The sequence below is a fragment of the Vicugna pacos genome, unplaced genomic scaffold (assembly GCF_048564905.1).
Source record: "Vicugna pacos unplaced genomic scaffold, VicPac4 scaffold_20, whole genome shotgun sequence".
In the NCBI taxonomy this organism is placed as follows: domain Eukaryota; kingdom Metazoa; phylum Chordata; class Mammalia; order Artiodactyla; family Camelidae; genus Vicugna; species Vicugna pacos.
In genome coordinates this window covers 44,826,522-44,846,714 of record NW_027328741.1, presented here as the reverse complement: position 1 = coordinate 44,846,714, position 20,193 = coordinate 44,826,522, and the positions used below count along the sequence as shown (strand labels likewise).

Below are 20,193 nucleotides of genomic sequence, written 5' to 3'. Positions count from 1 at the left end.
AATGTTGCAAGGAAACTTGTCTCCACCACTGTGAATAGGAAGTAGGGAGAGTGTCACGAATGTCTGAGTGTCTAAAGGATGGAAATTCTGTCTGCATTGTAGCTCCCTCCTAGTTACCTGTGACCATGAGTGATGGTGCACTTGGTGGCTGAAGCTGTGTGAACCACTGTGACCTTATTTCTACTGGGTACTCTGAACCTGTGGGCTCAGATACCCCAGTCAGTGGGCCTTGGTCGCAGGCACCAGCTCTGCTCTTCCCTCAGTTCAGCCACCTTTATGTGTTTTAGCCCATCAAACTTCAGCTGCACACGTGTGCTCTGGAGTATTGTTTTGTGTTGTAGTTATTTTTGTTGAAATGTGAAAGTTTCACTGACTGTAGATTTAAGGGGAGAGACAGAAATAATTTAAACTTATGTCACTATTTTCAAAGTCTATACTGTTTCATTTAAAAGCTTAAATTCTAATAAGGAAATTACAAGAACAGTAAAGAAAGTGAACAAATCACCTCCTAATATCAGAGTACTATAAAATATTTTGTTTGTCCTGGGTTCTTTTCTTCAATGTTTTTCCCTCATGCATGCACATTTTACTATAATATATGCCTATAAACTCTTTAAAATCATTTAAATTATTAAAATATTTCTCTGTGATGTAAATATAGCCCTGATGCTTCTCTAATTTATAACTAGTAGCTTGCATATTTCTGTCTTCCCCATCCATCTTCCTGTCCCCAATGGAAAACACTACTTGGTACACTACACATATATATATGATTCTGTTTCTATTTTTTTAATGATTATTTCTCTCATATCTTTAGTTTCCTCATGTAAGTGGTAATGTAGAGTGTTTTTCTCTGTATGACCTGTTTTCCTGTGTGCAACAGTCTCTGGGTCCAGTCACATTGTTCCAAAAGGCAGAATTTTATTTTTTGATATGACAATGACTAAGTATTTATTATGTTATTTATATCTTACATCTACTTCAGCCAATCATCTGTTGATGGGCAGTTGAGTTGTGCTACATACCTTGGCTATTATAAATGATGATGATATGAACATTGGGGGTAATATATCCTTTAAATTTAATGCTTTCATTTTTTTCAGATTTATATTAAAAACTGGAATTGCTGGAAAATATGATGCTTCTATTTCTAGTTTTCTTAGCAGTGTCCACACTTTTATAATAGTGGATGCATCAATTTATATTTCCACCATATGTGTACCTGGGTTCCCTTTAATCAACATTCTTATTAATGTTTGTCATTTGAAGAATATTTTTAATATCCATTTTGGTTGCTGTGAGATTATATTTCATTCTGGTATTGATTTATGATTTCCTAATTAATAGCAATGTTACGTTTCTTTTTATGTGCATGAAAATCATCCACATGTCTGTTTTTGAAAAGTTTCCATGAAGATCCTTAAACTGTTTTTATTTTGGGGTCTTTGTTTTTTAAATATTGGGTGTAATATGCTACATATATATATTATGGATATTAACTAAATGTTGGTTTCCTTGTGTGAAACTCTTCCTTCTATTCTGTGTGTTGTCATAAATCTTGCTGAAGGTTTCCTTTGCTTTGCAAAAGGTTTTGCACTTCACACTTATACAAGAAGTGGAATCCCTGTATCACATACTATATCTATTTTTTCCCAGTAATAGTAAAAACTGTTATTGTTATTTTTCCTTTTTTTAACTTACGAGTTAGATCAAAAATAAATTTTGCTATGATTTTTCTCAAAGGCAGTTATGCTCCTGTTCATGGTCAGAAATTGTATATTTTCAGGTTTTGCATTTAGGATATTAATCCATTTTTATGTTACTGTGTATTCTATGGAAGGAAGTGCTCATACATCTTTCTATTACATGTAATATTCTGTTTTCCCAGAACTAGTCTTTGAAGAGATTGCCTTTTTTTCCATTGTATACTGTTGCCTCATTCATTGAAGACTAATTGAGCTTATGTGTGTGGGCATATTTTTGGACTTTTTATTTTGTTCCATTAATGTATGTGTCTCTTTTAGTGATATATTTTGATGTTTTGATTACTGTATCTTTGTAGTATGTTCTAAAGTTAGGGAGGATAATACCCACAACTTAGTTCATTTTTCAAAGATAATTTTAGAAAAATGGTTCTTTCCAGTTTTTGTATAAATTTTGTTATTTTTCTCCTTGTTTTGTGAAGAAACATATGGATTCTGTGAGAATAGAAATTTACTAAAAGAAAAAACCTAAGAGAAACACTAAAATGTCGAGGATAAATCATATAATATTAAACAAACAATGGATTGCTGTATAAATCAAAGGAAATATATATAAAGAAAAATGACAAAAAAAAAGTCCATGGGGTATAACAAAAGCAGTATTAATAGGGATGCTTATAGCAAAATAATCCCACTTATACAAATACGAAACATCTCTCTCTTATAACATAATCGTACAAACTGAAGATGTAGAAAATTTGAAACAAACTTGTTAGTAGAAGGAAAGACAGCTGAAAGGTCAGAACATTCATAAATAAAATAAAGATTAAAAATACAAATATTCAATCAAAATAATAATGTCTTTTCAAAGATAAATAAAATGGATAAAATTTAACCAGACTCATGAGTAATAAAAGAGTTCAGATTAATAAGCTCAGAAATAAATGAGAAGTTACAGCTTATATCAAAGAAATAAAAAGCATTATAAGAAGATACAACTAATTTTATGTAAATAAAATGGAAACCCTAGAAGAAATAAACAATTTCTGAGAAACACATAATCTCCAGGATGGAATGAGAAATAGAAAATATGAAAAGATTACCACTAATGAAATTAATAAGTAATTAAACAAAATCTCCCAAGAAACAAAATTCCAGGCATAGACAGCTTCACAGGTAATTTGTGCCAAACATTTAGAGAACAGCTATCACCTATACTTCTCAGAGAATTCCAAAAATATGCAGAGGAAGGAAGGCGTCCTACCCCAACTTTCTGTATCACACTACTACTAAAACTGAACAAATACCTCAAAAAACAACAGGTTAAATACTACTGATAAGCATAGTTTTAAAAATCATACTAAATTGTTAGCAAAGCAAAAAATACATTTAAAGGATTATACATTATGATTAAGTCCATTTTATTCCAGGGATGCAAAAGTGATTCATTACCCACAAATTAATTAATATGATACACCACACTAACAAATTGAAGAATAAAAATTATATGGTCAAATCAATAGAGACATAAAATGTTTCGAAAAATTCCGTATCTATTTGTGACTAAGTTTCTCCTCAAATTGGGCATGAGGAAACATACCTCAACACAGATAAGGTAATACATGACAAGATCTCAGCTAACATGACACTCACTGATTAAAAGCTGCAAGCATCTCCTTTAAGGGCAGGGAGAAGACAAGAATGCTCACTCTTACCACTTTTATTGAGAATAATATTGGAAATTCTAGCCATAGCTATCCAAAGTTAATGTAAATATAATATAGAAAATGAAGAATATGAGTAAATGTATCTGTGTGCAGATGACATACTTTAAACAGAAATCCATAGATGGCACCTCAAAACTACTAGGGTTTATCAATGCATTTGATTAAATTTCAGAATGTAAAATTAACATACAGAAAGCTTGCATCTCTGCACACTAACAACAAGCTAACAGATAGACAAAGTAAGGGAACTGTCTCATTACAGTTGCATTACAAAAAAAAAAAAAAACCTGGAAATATATCCAACCAAGGAGGTAAAAGAGCTGTACACAGAAAACTATTAAATATTTATAAAAGTAACTGAAGATAATGCAAACAGATGAAAAGATATACTGTGTTCATTGATGAGGAACAAAATATTGTTTAAATGAGAGTACTAGCCAAGAAAATACACTAATTAAATTCAGTGATTATCAAAATACCAAGGGTATTTTCAGAATTTAAAAATAAATAATTCTAAAATTTACATGTAAACACAAAAGACTTGAAATCACTAAAAAAAGAAAAGAAAAGAAAAGAAACAATAACACAAACATAATTTACAAAGAAATATGTGGATGTATCACTTTCCCTGATTTAAAACTATAATACAAATCTACAGTAATAAAAAGAACATGGTAGGGGCACAGAACAAAGGGAATAATGGAACACATAGAATGCCTAAAAATGAAATCAGACAGTTATGGTCATTTAGCCCATTACAAAAAATGAATATACAGTTGGGGAAAGATTACCAACGGGCATATGAAACCAGTTAACATCATTAACCATCAGAAAAATGCAAGTCCAAAACACAGTGAGATTTTATATCAGTCCTTTCAGAATGACTATAATCCAAAAGATAACAAATATAAGTGTTGGTGAGGATGTAAGAAAATCAAACCTGATGCACTGCAGGACTGAGTGTAAATTGGCGCTGACACTGGAAAACTGTATGCAGTTTTCTCTCAAAATTAAAAATATAATCCAACGTATCCATATCTGGATACTTATTCCAAGAAAATAGAAACACTAACTAGAAAGGATAAATTCAAACCTTTATTCACTGCGGCATTATTTAAAATAGACAGGATATAGAAGCAAATTAATTGCTCATCAATAGATGATGGATAAAGAAAATGCGTGTTCATAGTATATATAACTACCCATCTATTTTTTATTTTTATATTTCATAGATTTATCTATATTTATATATATAAGTATATATAAATATATATGCACATATATGCCCACAAACAGATAAAAATACAATAGGTTATTACTCAGCTATAAAAAGTGTAACTTCTTCATTTGCAACAAATTGGTAGACCAAGAGGGTAATATGCTAATTGAAATAAGTCAGAAAGAGAATGACAAATGCTGTATGATTTTACTCGTATTTGGAATTTAAATCAAATGAAAATTACACAGCATAAAAGGAGATATAGATATACAAAGTAACTGGTTGTTCACCAGAAGGGGAGAAATGGGTTGAGGAAAAAGAAATATTTGACAAAAATTAAGAGAGAAAATTTTCCAGTTGCAAATTAAATGAGTCAGGGACAAGAAATGTGCTGTATGGGGAATAGTAAATAACTATGAAATATCTTTAAATAGCAACATATCATAACTAGATATATTCTGGTGATCAGTTTGAAATGTACTAAAAATAGCAAAGAGTATGATGTGTAAGAGAAACTAATACAGTTTGTAGATAAATGTACACTTCAAAAGGAAACATACTTATAGAAAAAAAATAGACTTGTAGTTAACACAGGCAGGGGTTGGGAAAGGAGAATTTGATTCATGCACTCAAATGCAACAAACTTCCAGCTGTAAAATAAACATGTTCTAGGGATGCCCCATAGTAACATAAAAATTACAATTAATACTGCTTTTTGTTATATATGAATGTTGTTAAGAGAGTAGACCCTAAGGTTTTTCATCACAACCAAAATACAAATTGTATTTCTTTAATATTGTACTTAAATTAGATAATGAATTCTCCCTAAAGTTGCTATGATATTTATTTCATTATACTTGTAAATCAAACCACTCTCATGTGCACCTAAACTTAATGTTCTTCGCCAATTATATCTCAATAGAAGCAGGAGGAAAAATGGAAAGTCAATGTTCATTTTTTCCCATGTCATTTCTCATGATTGTTTGTGCAGCAAGTAAAGTTGAGTCATGATATACTTATCCTAGGTAAAGATACTAATAAACAAGTGATTCTAATAAATAATACATAAAGATACCAATATAATTAGTGTTTTATCATGCCTTAAACTTTCTTTTTGTTAACAGCCCACTGCTTCTGTAGGTTTGAATAGTTCACTCTGTGTATTAATCTGAGAGTAGGGAATGTATGCAAAATTTAACCCTGGCTGCTATTGCGGTGAGTGATAAAGTTCACTGTGTCTGAAATATTGTCTCATCTACATGACATCATCAGTAAGAAAGGAACATGCTAGGTTGGTAAACATCTCAGCATGGTAAAATATCAGAACTCCTAAAATTCTTAACTGTTTTGCAATGGGAATGCAATACTGGCAAATGTTTGATTTTGGATAACAATGTGGTGTTTTCTCATTGTTGCATTTGGGGATGTGAGGAAAATCCCTGAGATCCACAACAAACAATCTTGCACAAGTGCTGGGCAAAGAAGTGTAAAGGTTCTGCATTATTAGGACTGAGGGCTGCTTTCAAAATGATGACTGCACTCACTTTATTCCAGGTAGTCCAAGGAAAGTAATGTTACTGCAATTTCTAGGAAAACAGGAATAAGTCAGTTGTTCAGTCTCTATAAATTAGTCAACGTGTGTTCAAAGCAAAACTAAGTTGTGCCAACAATGAGAATTAAAAGAAAAAACACTAAGATATAAGCTTAAATTAAAAAGGAGACACAGTCCTGTGCTGGGCTCTGGGGACTGGAGAATGTATATGCCTCAGTCTAATTAAAGGTTTCAGTGGTTTTACCCTAACATCAGCTCAGGATTCAATGAACAGGTAATAATTAATACACTGGGAGAATTATAATCTACCTCTCCCTGATCGGTAGAAAATCTGATGGCTCAGTGAAATTCTTAATTCACAGAGATTCTGCCAGATGCAGAGGAATAATTCACTGGTGGCTCAACTAAGACAAGCTTAGTTAATGCTTAACAATCCATCTTCACACACACACAGTGGTAGACAGATTTGTAGTATTTAGTGGGAAGAATTCAGTGGGCAGAGCTCAGGGAATAGTTTTCAAACACCAGCCAACTTTTGTACTTTGCCAATAGTCTAGCTTTTCCCAGGTAGAAAACAACAGATAGACTAACAAATAATATTCTTCTTTAGGATTTCTAATTTTGAAAGTAAACTGTTGCTTTTGACTTATCAGTATAGAACTTTGTTAAGATGATCACGGTAAGACCCACTGTCTAATAAGAGAGGTGGAAACTAGCTGCTGAACCATCCCATCTGAACCCCAGACTGCTAATGTAAACAACAACATAGCCACCATCATATTTGTGCTGACAAACTTAAAATCTTGATGTTTATGTTGTAGGAACAACCACTGCCGTCCATACACAGATCTCCTACTGCAAGTGGTTTCTTTTCTTCTCTTGGTAAAGGACATATTGGCAGAATGTTGCGTGAGCTTACCCTGGCCCATTTGCCAATTCTCAAGATTATCAAAGGCTTTATTCCCAATTGGTGACACATTTTTAGGACTCAATATTGCCATTTCAGTCTTATCAGCTGACACTGGATGCATGATTATGACCAGAAGCCTTAGATACCCTGACATTGCCTACAAATTTTCCAGCATTTCAGGGCATTTCACATTCTGAAAATGCTTCACCTTTTATTTTAAGTAAAAGGGAATTACTCATAGTCTTCCATGAATATTTTATATTTCTTAATATCTGCAGAAATTTTATATTCTTGCAGTTGGACAAATTTTAAATTCTACCACCCTCACCTCCTTCTAGTCCGCACATTTTAGATTGCTATTTAGTTTCTGAATATGACCACCACTACCAAGGTTCTAGTACCTCTTAGATACTTCCTGTGTTAAGGTTAGAAGTGGCAAAATTTGTGTGGTGTCTATAAACCTGTATTAAATATATGCAATGGCACTGTCTCTTCTGGATGAAGCTCTGACTCTAAGAAGTAAATTAATTAGAAGGCAGTATAGTTATTGGTATGGGGAAGAGAATCAGCTATTTTGGGGTGGGTGGGTGATGAAGAGACAGGAAAAAATCCAGCAAATGAGAATGGAATGCTTTAGGCCTCTGGAGGCATGAATTAAGAAGAAAATAATACTTTGTCTCCTGTACCTACCTCCACTACTGTCTTGAATGACTAGTCCATGGGCTATGAAAAGAGCTAGTTTGTGGTGAAGAGTAAAGACCATAACGAAATAGTTTGAAAACCATGAGAGTTTTGTTGTTTCAGGAAAGTAGATTTTGCTTAAAGTCAACATGTATTTTTCATTCACTAAATAATAAAATGCATCTTGTGGCACGTGTTGTGCTTACAGTGCTGGTATCCAAGTTAGAGAAGGAAAGTTGGATAGAAAACATCTGGAGGAGGTGGTTTCTGTGCTGAGACTGGGAAAATCTAAGTAGGTAAATGGAGGACATCCTAAGTCCAAGGATGAGATGGAGCAACAGTTTTGAGGTTGGAGTTAATATGGTTGACAAGCATTTGCCTGGATATATCTCCAGATACAGTGAAACATAAAGATATTCCAAGGTAACCAGATGCCAGATCTATAAAGAAATGACTAAACTATGTTGAGATGTGGACTTAGATTTGGAAATGCTTTAAGTGCCCCTCTGAGGACGTAAGCATATCTTTGGCTGGAACATAAAAGCAACATTAAATTTTCACTAGAAAATATAGTGCAGACCCTTGAGGAGAGGAAAAGAAAGCACCAATTGAAATGCATTGAGAACAGCACAAAGAAGACCATAGAAAAAATTACTTCTTAAATTCTACCTCATGCTGAATGTGCCATGTGAGATTACATCACGTGACTGTTATGATTCCAGGGATGACATAATAGAGACCATGACTCCTGAGCCGGTTCCTGCATTTATCTCCTGTTTCAACCTATCATAACTTAACACTTTAAATACTTTCCAGGATCAACCAGAAACCACTTAGTACTGTTCCCTCTCTCCATGTTTTTGTCTTTTTCCAAATTCTTCCATTTTCTCTTCTTCCTTACAAGAAATTATATAAATTTACTCTCATATTGTTCCATCAAATGATCATATCAATCAAATATCTCTTTTTTTCTTTAAATGCTAACTTAGTCTCGCGTTTAAATCTTTACTCTATTTTAAAAAATATAGGGACAATACAGGTACACATTTATGTTTATTGTTCAAATAAGAATATTGCAGATATATGTCGACATTTGCCATCATAAATTTTAATCTTTCCTAACCTGCATAATCTGGTAGTCCTCTGGTAGATCAACTGTAATTAGGATGACGTTATTAAACTGAAGATAGCTGATGAGTTGGCCTTGAAAGAGAGGTAGTTGATGTATCAGCTATCACTGGCAATGGAAACCGTGGGTCGCTCCCTGGTTGAAGTTTAGAAAAACGACCTTCATTGGCAGATATGTTGTGATATCTATTTGGAAAAGTAGAAGGCTCCACCATCAGTCCAAAATAATTGCCCTGTATGGGAGACAAGATGCTGTAATGAGAAATAGAAGTTGTAGTTGTAATGAAGTTCACAGCACAGCCATTTGCTTCAGTTTAGCTGCTTTGGGAGTGCCTGTGGATAGTGGTCAACTGATTTAAAGTAGCACATTGATCCACTGTAATTTGTTCTCGTGGTCTAACTGACACTGATGATGAAGGAGAAAAATCACCTCTGATCGGGGTATTTGTATCACCAATTATATGGCTAGTAGAGGGCTTTCTGTTAAGAGGCATGTTTAAATTAGGAGAAGGTAAAAATGCACTTTCTCCACTAGTGTCAGCCACAAAATCAGAATTATGATTATCTATATTACCCCCTCCTATAAAGTGCTTCTTGTTGAAATCTTCAGCCAATGAAGATACCAGAGAGACATTTTTAATCTCAACTCTTATTTTTATTCTCACTAAAATTTGGGGACAGCCTCGTTTAAAATTTGAAATATGGTAGAATTGCAGCTACAATCAAAGTGGAAAGATTTTAGTAATATTTTAAACCAAATTAGAAGACTACAATAAGCCTAACCTATAAAACCTCAGATTTCACGTTTACAATGCAAAGATAATATCATCAAAATATGAGCAATTCTGACTATTTTTTGAAATTCCTTATTTCGAATATACACATTTAAATAATACAGTCATCAAATTTAAGAAGTTAGCATTTGCAGTAACGGTGAAAGCCACTTTTGAAAACAGCTTTAATACCTTTATTTAGATTTCTGTTAAGATTCATAGTTGCTAGCAAAGTTTATCATAATCTTGACTACTTAAGGCACTATCCTCATTTTTATAAAAAATTAAGAATTATAGCCTTAGTAGTTTTATACAATTTTCAAAAAAGCTTTCCATTTATGTTACCATAGATTGATGTACAAAATTAAATTTTATATCTAAGTTACCAAGTTGTAACTAAACTTTGTGAATACCTTGTTTAAAATATAGACTTCTTTTTCTTCTGCCATAAAGACAGCTAGACAAGCAGATCTTTGAAAATTCTGCTGCAATTACCTAAACCCATAAAGCTTTAGCTGTATAACTAAACTTTTCATACTTCCAGGTTCAAATATTCTGAAAGGGGTCTTTCTTTCCAAAACTTCCTTCTTAAAGACATCTTCATCAATCACTATGGAAGATCCATTATCATCCCACCAGATGGATTTAAATTGGTCACCCCCATACATTTTCCAGGGTTTTCTTGGAAATTTCAGAGAACGAAAATCATTATCTCCAACTGGTTCAGAGTCACAATGTGTGTAACATGGTCTTTTTATCAAGGATCCTTCTGACAAAGTCAGAGAATCAATTTCTTCAATCATAGACCTCAAGTCCAAGTCCCCAGAGAATGTTTGATCACAAAATAGAGATCTACTGGAGTTTCCTGAGCCAGTTGACCCATCTTTAGGAAACTTATCTTGAATTTCTGAAGAAACAAGTGCCATCTCAAATAACTTTTTCTGCAGCTACTTTTCTATTCTGCATGGTTTTGAGCACTACAGCTTCAAATGCTGCTCTGGCAAGCCTGCACATTTAAACTGCTAGGCCATCACAATGGTTCTCAACCTGAGTAGCTGTGACATCACAAAACGTCTGGTCTCCTAGCAACCCAAGATTAACATTCAGCCAGTGTTTCCTTCTCATTCATCCAGTGAAAATGAATCATATAAGATGCTTATTTTTATAGTGTGATCTGCAAATATTATCCCCACAAAATCTTTTTAAATAATTTAATTTTGGGGTCTATGAAATAAAAAAATCTCCTTCCTTTTGTACACAAATTTATACCAGTTTGGTGAACAGAGTATAAATAATGCTCAAAATAAATAAAATAATTTTAAAGTTTTGGAATTTAAAGTGAAATTTGTGTAAAACTTGTACAGAAAATTTATAACTATTTCATTATCTTTTGTAATTAAAGTGAAACATAAGTTGATTTGGAAATGGAAGTAATTATTTATCTGTGTACCTTAAATAAGTAGCTCTATATTCAAAACATGAGCAGAATAAATGTCAATTTCTTTGGTATGTTTATAAATAAATGGTAAATATTTATGAATTAAAATTATAAAACTTTAATCAATCAAATTTAAGAAATCTCAAAGTGGGGAATTTTTGTTTTTAATTGTACTTCAGTGCTATATGTAAAACTAATGTAATTTAATATTCTACTTTAAAATTACACAAGAGAAAATCTTATTGTATACATACAAATGTTTATTTTTACCATTCTTTCACTCAGAGGTTTTTCAGTCCCTAGAAGGAATAAATTTTCCTGTCATCTTTATAATCCATACTCTTTTGGATTCTGTTAAGTGCTCCAAAATGATGTTGATAAATACACTTATGCACAAGATCCTGGGTTCTATAAGCAGTGCCTCCATTAAGGGGCAAACAAACAATCAAAAAACAAAGAAATAAGTGTATATGTGGGTTGGTGTGGAAAACACCACATAATGCATTTTAGGAAGCATTATGTTTCCCAGTCCTGAATCAGTTGGCATTGTTAATATAATATGGCATTTTAAGACAAGTGATTTGTGCACTAATTGTAAATAATAGCTAAGTTCTGTATCAGTAAACTGTAGTAAATTCAGTTCTACCAAGAGTTATATTCTTTATTTAGAAATAATTTCCATTAAACATAAGCCAAATTCAAAATGAGAGATAAAATATTTAAATAAATAAGTGTACACTCAAGCTACAATGTATATTTTTCTTTCTGTATGTGTATATTGCATTCTAAATAAATATTAGCAACCTGATTTCATGTCATATTATAAGTATTATAAACTATAGTTAAGTTTGATTTAGTCCTGTTTCATAAGTATTATTTAACAAATGCAAATCAATATATGTGATACCATCAATTAAAAAACAGAGAATTCAAAAGTGACAATCTCAGAAAATGTAGGAATATTATTGACAGAACTGATCTTAACTTTTGTATACAAAAAAATCTTAACAAATTTGCTTTAAATAAAATATAACTAAACATAATAAAAGCCATATATGAAAAACCCATGACAAAAATCAAGTTCAATGTTAACATACAGGAAGGTTTTCCTCTGGTCAAGTAATAAGAAAAAGTAGCTCATTTTCACAAGTCCTAAATTACACTACTCAAAGTCCTAGCCAGAAAAACTAGTCAAGAAAAATTATATAAGGCTTCCAACTAGTAAACAAGCAGTAGAATTTTTACAAATGACATAATTATACACAGATGGAAAACTCCATTTACTCCTCCAGTGAATGCTAGAAATAATGAACAAACTTAGCAAACTTGCAGAATACAAAATCAATATACAAATATATGTTGCATGTTTATACACTAACATCACATTATCAGAATAAGGAATTAGGAAAACAGTTGTGTGTACATTTATACCAAAAAGAATAAAATAGGAATAAATATGATAAGTGAAATAAAAGATCTAAACATAGTTCTATAAATTAAAGGTGTAATAAATATAAGTATACAAAAGAAATAAAAGATATTCTGTGCTCATGGATTGCATACAATGTGAGGAAATACTCTAATCTATGTTTCACAATTTCAATCTCCCCAGCACTACATATTGAGGAGAATGTGTTTTCTTCATTTTATACTCTTGCTTCATTTTTCATGGTTTAATTGATCATAGGTGTGAGGGATTATATCTGGTTGCTCAATTCTCTTCTATTGATTGGTGTCTGTTTTTGAGCCAGAATCATGTTGTTTAAATTACTAAAGCTTTGTAGGTCTGTTTAACATCAGAGAATATTACACTAATTGATTTAATACTCTTTTTCAAGTTTATTTTGACAACTCATGATCTTTGTAGTTACATATATATTTTGAAGTTATTTTTTCTATTTAATGCAAAAATCTCATGGGTATTTTGACATGAATTACACTAAATGTAGATTGCTTTGGGTTGTATGGTTGTTTCAACCATATAGTTTCACATCATTAACATAAGAGATCTTTTCATTTCTTTGAATCAGTTTTAATTTCCTTCATCAATGGTTTCTATTTTTTAACGTATAGTTTTTCATCTTATTCGTTAATTTCATTTGTATGTATTCCTTACATAAATATATAATTATATACATTATATTTGTAAACACATTTCCTGCACAAATACAACAGTCAGAAGGCAGTGACAAGACATATTCAAAGTCCTGAATGAAAGAAAGCTGTAATCTAAAATAATTTATCAAGCAAGGCTATCCTTTAGAATAGTAGGAGAGATAAATAACTTCCACAAAAGCAAATACTAAAAGAAATTAGAGACAGAAATAGAAATAATGAAAATCTACTCTAAGAAAAAAAGAAGCAGTATGCCATAGAAATGAGAAAGGCATTATTAAAAAGGTAATAGCTACAATGACTTACAATAGAATAAACATGATGTTAAAAAGAGGACATCAAAATTTTTAAGGGTTAGAGAGTGAAATAGGAAAATACAGAGTATTTTCTTCTTGTTTCTGTCCTCTTTATGATGGGTTAGAATTTGTATTCCTATCAGTTAAAATAAACAGATACAATAACTGGTCAATATACATACAAAAGAGGTTAACCATAAGTCAAAAGCTTACAATGAAGTCACAAAGACAAATAGAAACCAAGATAATAAAAGAAAACTTATCAAACCACAAAAAGAAAAAGAAGTGAACAAAAAGGGAATACAAAATCAAATGGAAAATGTTCAAAATGGAAATAAACACCAGTCTCTCAATAATTATCACAAATGTTAATGCACTTAGTGATTCAATCAAAAGATATATATTGTCAGATGGGATAATATAACAAGACCCTACATTTTGAAGCATACAAGAGACCCAATTTTGTAAGAGGAATACACATCAATTGAACGTCAGAAGATGGAAAAATATATTCCATGCTAATGGACATGACAAGAAAGCAGGACTAGCAGTACTGACTTCACACAAAAGAGACTTTACAAGAAAGGCCATAGAGAAAGATAAACAAGGACATGATATGGTGATTAAAGGAGAAATACAAAATGAGGGTTTTATACACATTAAGATACATGCACTCACAACAGGAGCACCTAAATACATAAAGCAAATACTAGTAGATGAAAAGGGAGAAACTGATGGGAATACAATCACAGTAGGAAATTATAACACCCCATTATCATCACCAGACTGGTCTTTCAGACAGAAAATTAATAAGGGAACAAAGATACTAAAAGATATGATAAAATAATTGGATTTGGTTTATATTTTCATAACAGTACTTCTCCCCAAAACAGAATATACATTCTTTTCCAGTGCACATGGAATGTTTTCTAGGAAAGATTATGTACTCAGGCACAGAAGAAGCCTTAACAAATTTTAGAAGATAAAAATTATTTCAAGTATCTTTTCTGAGTATAATAACATGAAACTAAAATTCAATCACAGAAAAACAGAGAGAAAAAATGACAGCATGTAGATTCAACAACATGGTACTAAAACAAGGGGGGGAGCTGATGAAGTAAAATAAGAAATTTAAAAAAAAACCTTGAGAAATATGACAAAACACTATGCAATGTTTATGGAATACAGTTAAAGCCAGCTTAAGAGGGAAGTTCATAGTGACAAGGCTCTCCTCAAAGTAGAAGAGCAATTTCAAATAAATAATCTAATGTTCTATGTAAACTAATCATGAAAAGAAGAACAAACAAAACCAAAAGTCAACAGAAAGAGGGAAATAACGATCAAGGAAGAAACAATTGAAATAGAGATTAAAAATAGAAAAAATCAAACAATTCTTTGAAATAGTAAACAAAATTGACAAAACTCTGGACAGACTCATCACAAGAATAGAGAGAGAACACAAATAACATAAGAAATGAAAATGGAGAAACTATAAATTCTGCAAATAATTTGGAAAATATAAGGGAATACCATGAGCAACTATATGGAAACAAATGGGATAATCAGGAAGAAGTGGAGAAGTTTCAGGAAATATTCAGCCCACCATTTTTGCATTAAGAAGAAATTGACCATTTGAACAGACAGATCACCAGAAATGAAATAGAATTATCAATAAAATAAAAAATCTCTGCAAACAAATATTCAGACCCAAATAGATTCACTGGGGAATTTGACCAAACATAGAGAGAAAAAATCCATAGCACTCCTCCTCAATCTCTCCCAAAAATTGATATGGAGAGAGTACACCCAAACTCAAACCATAAGGCCAACATCAACCTGATACGAAAACCAAACAAAGACACTACCCCAAAACAAAACTATAGGTCAATGTCATTGATAAACACAGATGTAAAAGTCTTTAAGAAATTATTAACTAACAAAATCTAACAGCATGTAAAAAAAGATTATACACCATGGTCAAGTTAGGTATTTCCCAGGAACACAAGGATGGTTGAACATATGCAAATCAATCAATCAATTTTGGTACAACATATCAACAAAAGAGAGGACAAAAAATCACAAAATCATCTCAGTAGATAAAGAAAAAGCATTTGATAAAATTTAACCACTATTTGCTATAAAAGTCCTTATCACAGTGGGCACAGAGGGACCATATCTCAGCTAATGAAAGCTATTTAGGACAAACATATAGCCAGCAAAATACTAAATGGTGAAAAACCAAAACCGTTCCCAGAAAAACCTGAGACAAGTCAAGTTTGCCCATTCTCACAATTTCTATTCAATAGAGTCTTGGAAATCTTAGCCACAACGATCAGGCCAGAAAATGAAATAAAAGCATTCAGACTGGAAAAGAAGAGGTAAAATTGCCATGATAAGCAGGCATGACTCTATATATAGAAAACCGAAAAAGCTTCACAAAAAAATTACTTAGGCTAAAAAAGGAACTGGGCAAGGTACCCAGTGTAATGTAGGAAAACCAATTGCATTTCTTTATGCTACTATTTAATCAACAGGAAAACAAAGTATAGAAACAACCGCTTTTTTAACTGCACCCAAAACTATAAAATGTTTAAGAATAAATCTGACCAAGTAGGTGAATGACTTATACATGGAGAACTAGAAAACATTGATTGAGGAATTCAAAAAAGATCTGAAGAAGTGGAAAGATACCCAATGAATTTGTAATGGAAGAAACAATATTGTTATAATGCCCATACCGCCCAAGGCAATCCACAGACTTAATTTGATTTCCTATCAAATTATTCAAAACATTTTTTTGACTGAAACAAATACTCCTAAGATTTACACAGAGTCATAAAATATCCATCATTTCCAAAGCAATATTCAAGAAAAAGAAAGAGGCTGGAGGAATAAACCACCAGGTCTCCAAACAATATTGCAGAGCTACAATAAACAAAATAACATGATATTGATACAGAAAAAGTCATATGGGCCATTGGAACAGAATAGAGGGCCTAGGAATAAATCTTCAGGCCTATGTTCAATTAATCTTTGACAGAGTAGCCAAGAATATGACAGAGAAAAGACCATCTCTTCACCAAATGGTGTTGGGAAAACTGGATAGCAGCATGCAGAGCAATTGAGTTAGGACACTCCTTCACTCCATACACAAGAATAACCAAAAAATGGCTTGAAGTTTCAAATGAAAGGCAAGACACAGTAAATCTCCTAGAAGAGTTAATACGCAAAACACTCTGAGATAAATCTCAGCAATGACCTCCTAGAACAGCCTACCCAGGTAATGGATGTAAGAGCAAAATTAGTAAATGGGACTTAATTTAACTTATAAGCTTTTGCACAGCAAAGCAAACCAGACAAAAAGCAAAATGACAACCTACAGGATTAAAGAAAATATTAAGAAATGATGCAACTGACAAAGTCTTAATTTCCAAAATGCAAAGACTTCATACAACATAATAATAATAAAAAAAAAAAGAAACCCAATCTGAGAATGGGCAGAAGCCCTAAAAAAGCAATTCTCCAATAAAGACATACAAGTGATACATAGATATATGAAAAAATAAATTGCTCAGTTTCATTATCAGAGAAGGGCAATTCAAAATTATAATGAATTATCACTTCACAATAATCACAGTAGCCATCATTCAAAAGTCCACAAACAACAGATGCTGGGGAAGCTGTGGAGAAAGGGAACCCTCCTACACTGTTGGTAGGAATGTAGTTTGGTGCAGTCATTGTGGAAACCAGGATGGGGATTCCTCAAAAGAATAAAAACAGAATTAAGATACAATCCAGCAATCTCACTTCTGGGTATATATCAAAGGGAAGTCTAATTCAAAAAGACTTCTGCACCCCAATGTTCTTAGCAGTGCTATATACAAAAGACATGGAAGCAACCTTATCGTCCAACAACAGATGACAGTATTCAGAAGTTATGCCGTATTTACACATTGGAATAATATTCTGCAATGAAAAATGGTAAAACTATGACATTTGAAGCAAAATGGATGTCCCCAAAAGTGTCAATCTAATTGAAAAATGCCAGAAAGAGAAAGAAAAATAATACATGACATGACATATGTGGAACCTTAAAAAAAAATTTGGATGAGAACACTACAATTTTATCTACAAAACTGAAACACAGTGGCAGATCTAATAAACAATTTTATGATTACTGCCAAAAAGGGCTGCGAGAGTATATATTTGGGAGCTGTAGATTTATAAAAGCTATCCACTATATATAAAAATAGATTTTTTCAAAATTTCTTTTCTATGACACAGGGCAGTAAGTTAAATATCGTGAAGTAAACTTTAATAGGCACACAAATATATGCATGTATGGGAACACTGTGCTATACATCACAGATTGACACATTGTAAATGGCAGTATTTCAATGATAAATAAATGAATAAATATGTAAATAAATAAATAAATAAATAAATAAATAATAACTAAATAAAAAATATTTAATAATAAATGAAATACAAAGATTCACACTTCTTAAAATTACACATCAAGAATCTAGGTGAAAACAAAGAATAAAGAAGAAAATTAAATGAATGAGAGTAAGTCAAATAACAAGAGAAACAGTTGAAAAGATAAAAAATATACTTAACTCTGTTTCTTTTTAACATAAAGTGGACAAAAGTTTAGGTTGTCTAAGAAAATAATGACTCAGATAATATTAGAAATAAAAGAGAAGATATTACCACTGATGTTGTAGAGATGCAAATCATCATAAGAAATTACCACTAGCCAACTATTTGAATGACCTAGAACAAAAGACATATTTCCAGAAACATATGTCTTCCAATACCGAATCAAGAAGAAATAAGAAAATTAAACAGGGCAAAAGAGTGTAAGAGTACAAAAATAATGCAAACTTTCCAAACTAGTAAAAATTTACAAGACGAATTTTGTGCTGAATTCTGTCATACATTTGAAGACAATTATTCACCAATTCTTCCCCAAATCTTCCAAGAATTTGAAGGGGGTGAAAGATTCCAAACTTGTTTTATGATGCCAGATTTATTTGCATAACAATGCTAGAAAGGACATTATATGCAAAATATAGAATATTATCCCTGATGAACATATGTGCCAAAATTCTCAACAAAACACAGGCAAAATGAATTCAACAACACATTTAATGTATCATACACATACATGAGTAAAGGGATTTATCCTTGGGTTTAAGGATACTTCAAAATATTCAAATCAATAAAGGTGACATGCCACACTAATAGAATGAGAAATAAAACACATAATCATCTCAATAGGTGCAGAAAGAGCATTGTATATAATGCAACATCCTTTTATGATACTCCCAACAAATTAAATTAACCCTGTCAGTGGCACGATATCATATACACACAAACACTTTGTGGAGAGAAGCGAAGCAGTTCTCTGTTTATTGATTCTTAGAAGAAGGTTTTATATAGGACATGCACAATGCCTCACATATCATCTAAGTTATAACAATGTGAATAAACATAAACTATTTATGTCCCCATGCTCCTGCAGTAAGCACAGGATGTTAAATAATCAAGGATTGTTTTAAAGTTCATCATGGAAATTCATTAAGTAGGCCATCTCTTATGCAGCCGGCTGTGCCTGTCTTAGTTTGTCCTCATCTGAGGATCTTACCCAGCATAGGCTATCCAGCCATCCATACTAGATACATTGATTAGGCCATTTTTTATCCAGCCTGGATATGTGACATTCCTCACAGCTTGTTTATCATTTCAGCCCATGGGCTTATTCTCTAGAGCCTTCAGACAGGGGCCTACACCCAACATCCCTTGATAGAAAACTGGATGAAAAAAATTTGATGTATATATGAATTGGAATCAATACTTTGCATTCCTATCAAGAGTGTCCATGGTGTTCCTTGTTCTCCACAATCTCACCATCATTTAGTTCCTTTCTTTTTGATGAGAGCCTTCTGACAATTGTCAGTTCTTGTCTCATTTATGGTTTATGACTTTCCTAATAATTTATAACTCTGAATATAATTTCATGTGTCATTTAGCCAACCATATGTTTTCTACAAAAAATTGATTCAGATCTATCTGTTCATTGCTATGAACTTTTTTTAATTGGATTGTTTGGTATTCTTTGTTGTTGTTGTGGGGTAAGAGTTTGCCATATATTTTGGATATTAACACTAGTTTGGAAAATATCACTTGAAAATATATTCTCCCATTGTGTTGGTTGACTTTTCATTTTATTGATCATTTCTTCAGCAGTGTAAATCTGTTTACAGTGATACAATCATATTTTGTTAGTTTTGCTTCTGCTTCCCTTGCAAGAGGAAACATATGTAAAATCAAATTAAGTCCAATGTCAGAGTGTACTTCTTATGTTTTACCCTAGGATTCTTTGTTTTCAGGTTTCATCTTTTATATGCCCAGGATTGAGATTGCTGCGTCATATGATAGGTCTATGTTTATTTTTTAAAGAACTTCCATACAGTTTCCAATGTTGTTGCACCAATATTCATTCCCACCAACAGCGTTGGAGAGTCCCTTTTTCTCCACAGCCACCTTAGTCTTTATTATTTGTAGACATTTGCATGACAGCCCTTCTCACTAGTGTGAGTTAAAACATTATTTTATTTTTGTCTTCCCTTTGTATAATGATTAGCA

The 20,193-nt window shown here is 32.2% G+C and overlaps 1 long non-coding RNA gene across 3 annotated transcripts; it reads right to left on the bottom strand.

The window, feature by feature from the left end:
• Positions 1-8,826: 8,826 nt before the first annotated feature.
• LOC140693711 (uncharacterized) lies at positions 8,827-10,476 on the bottom strand. 3 transcript variants are annotated; one of them, XR_012069410.1, is made up of 2 exons: positions 10,232-10,476; positions 8,827-9,153 (listed from the first exon to the last, which is right to left on the bottom strand). It is a non-coding gene; the product is annotated as an uncharacterized lncRNA (long non-coding RNA). The 3 variants fall into 3 exon arrangements; XR_012069408.1 differs by having other exon boundaries at positions 8,881-9,153; positions 10,107-10,351; XR_012069409.1 differs by having other exon boundaries at positions 8,881-9,172; positions 10,107-10,296.
• Positions 10,477-20,193: the final 9,717 nt, after the last annotated feature.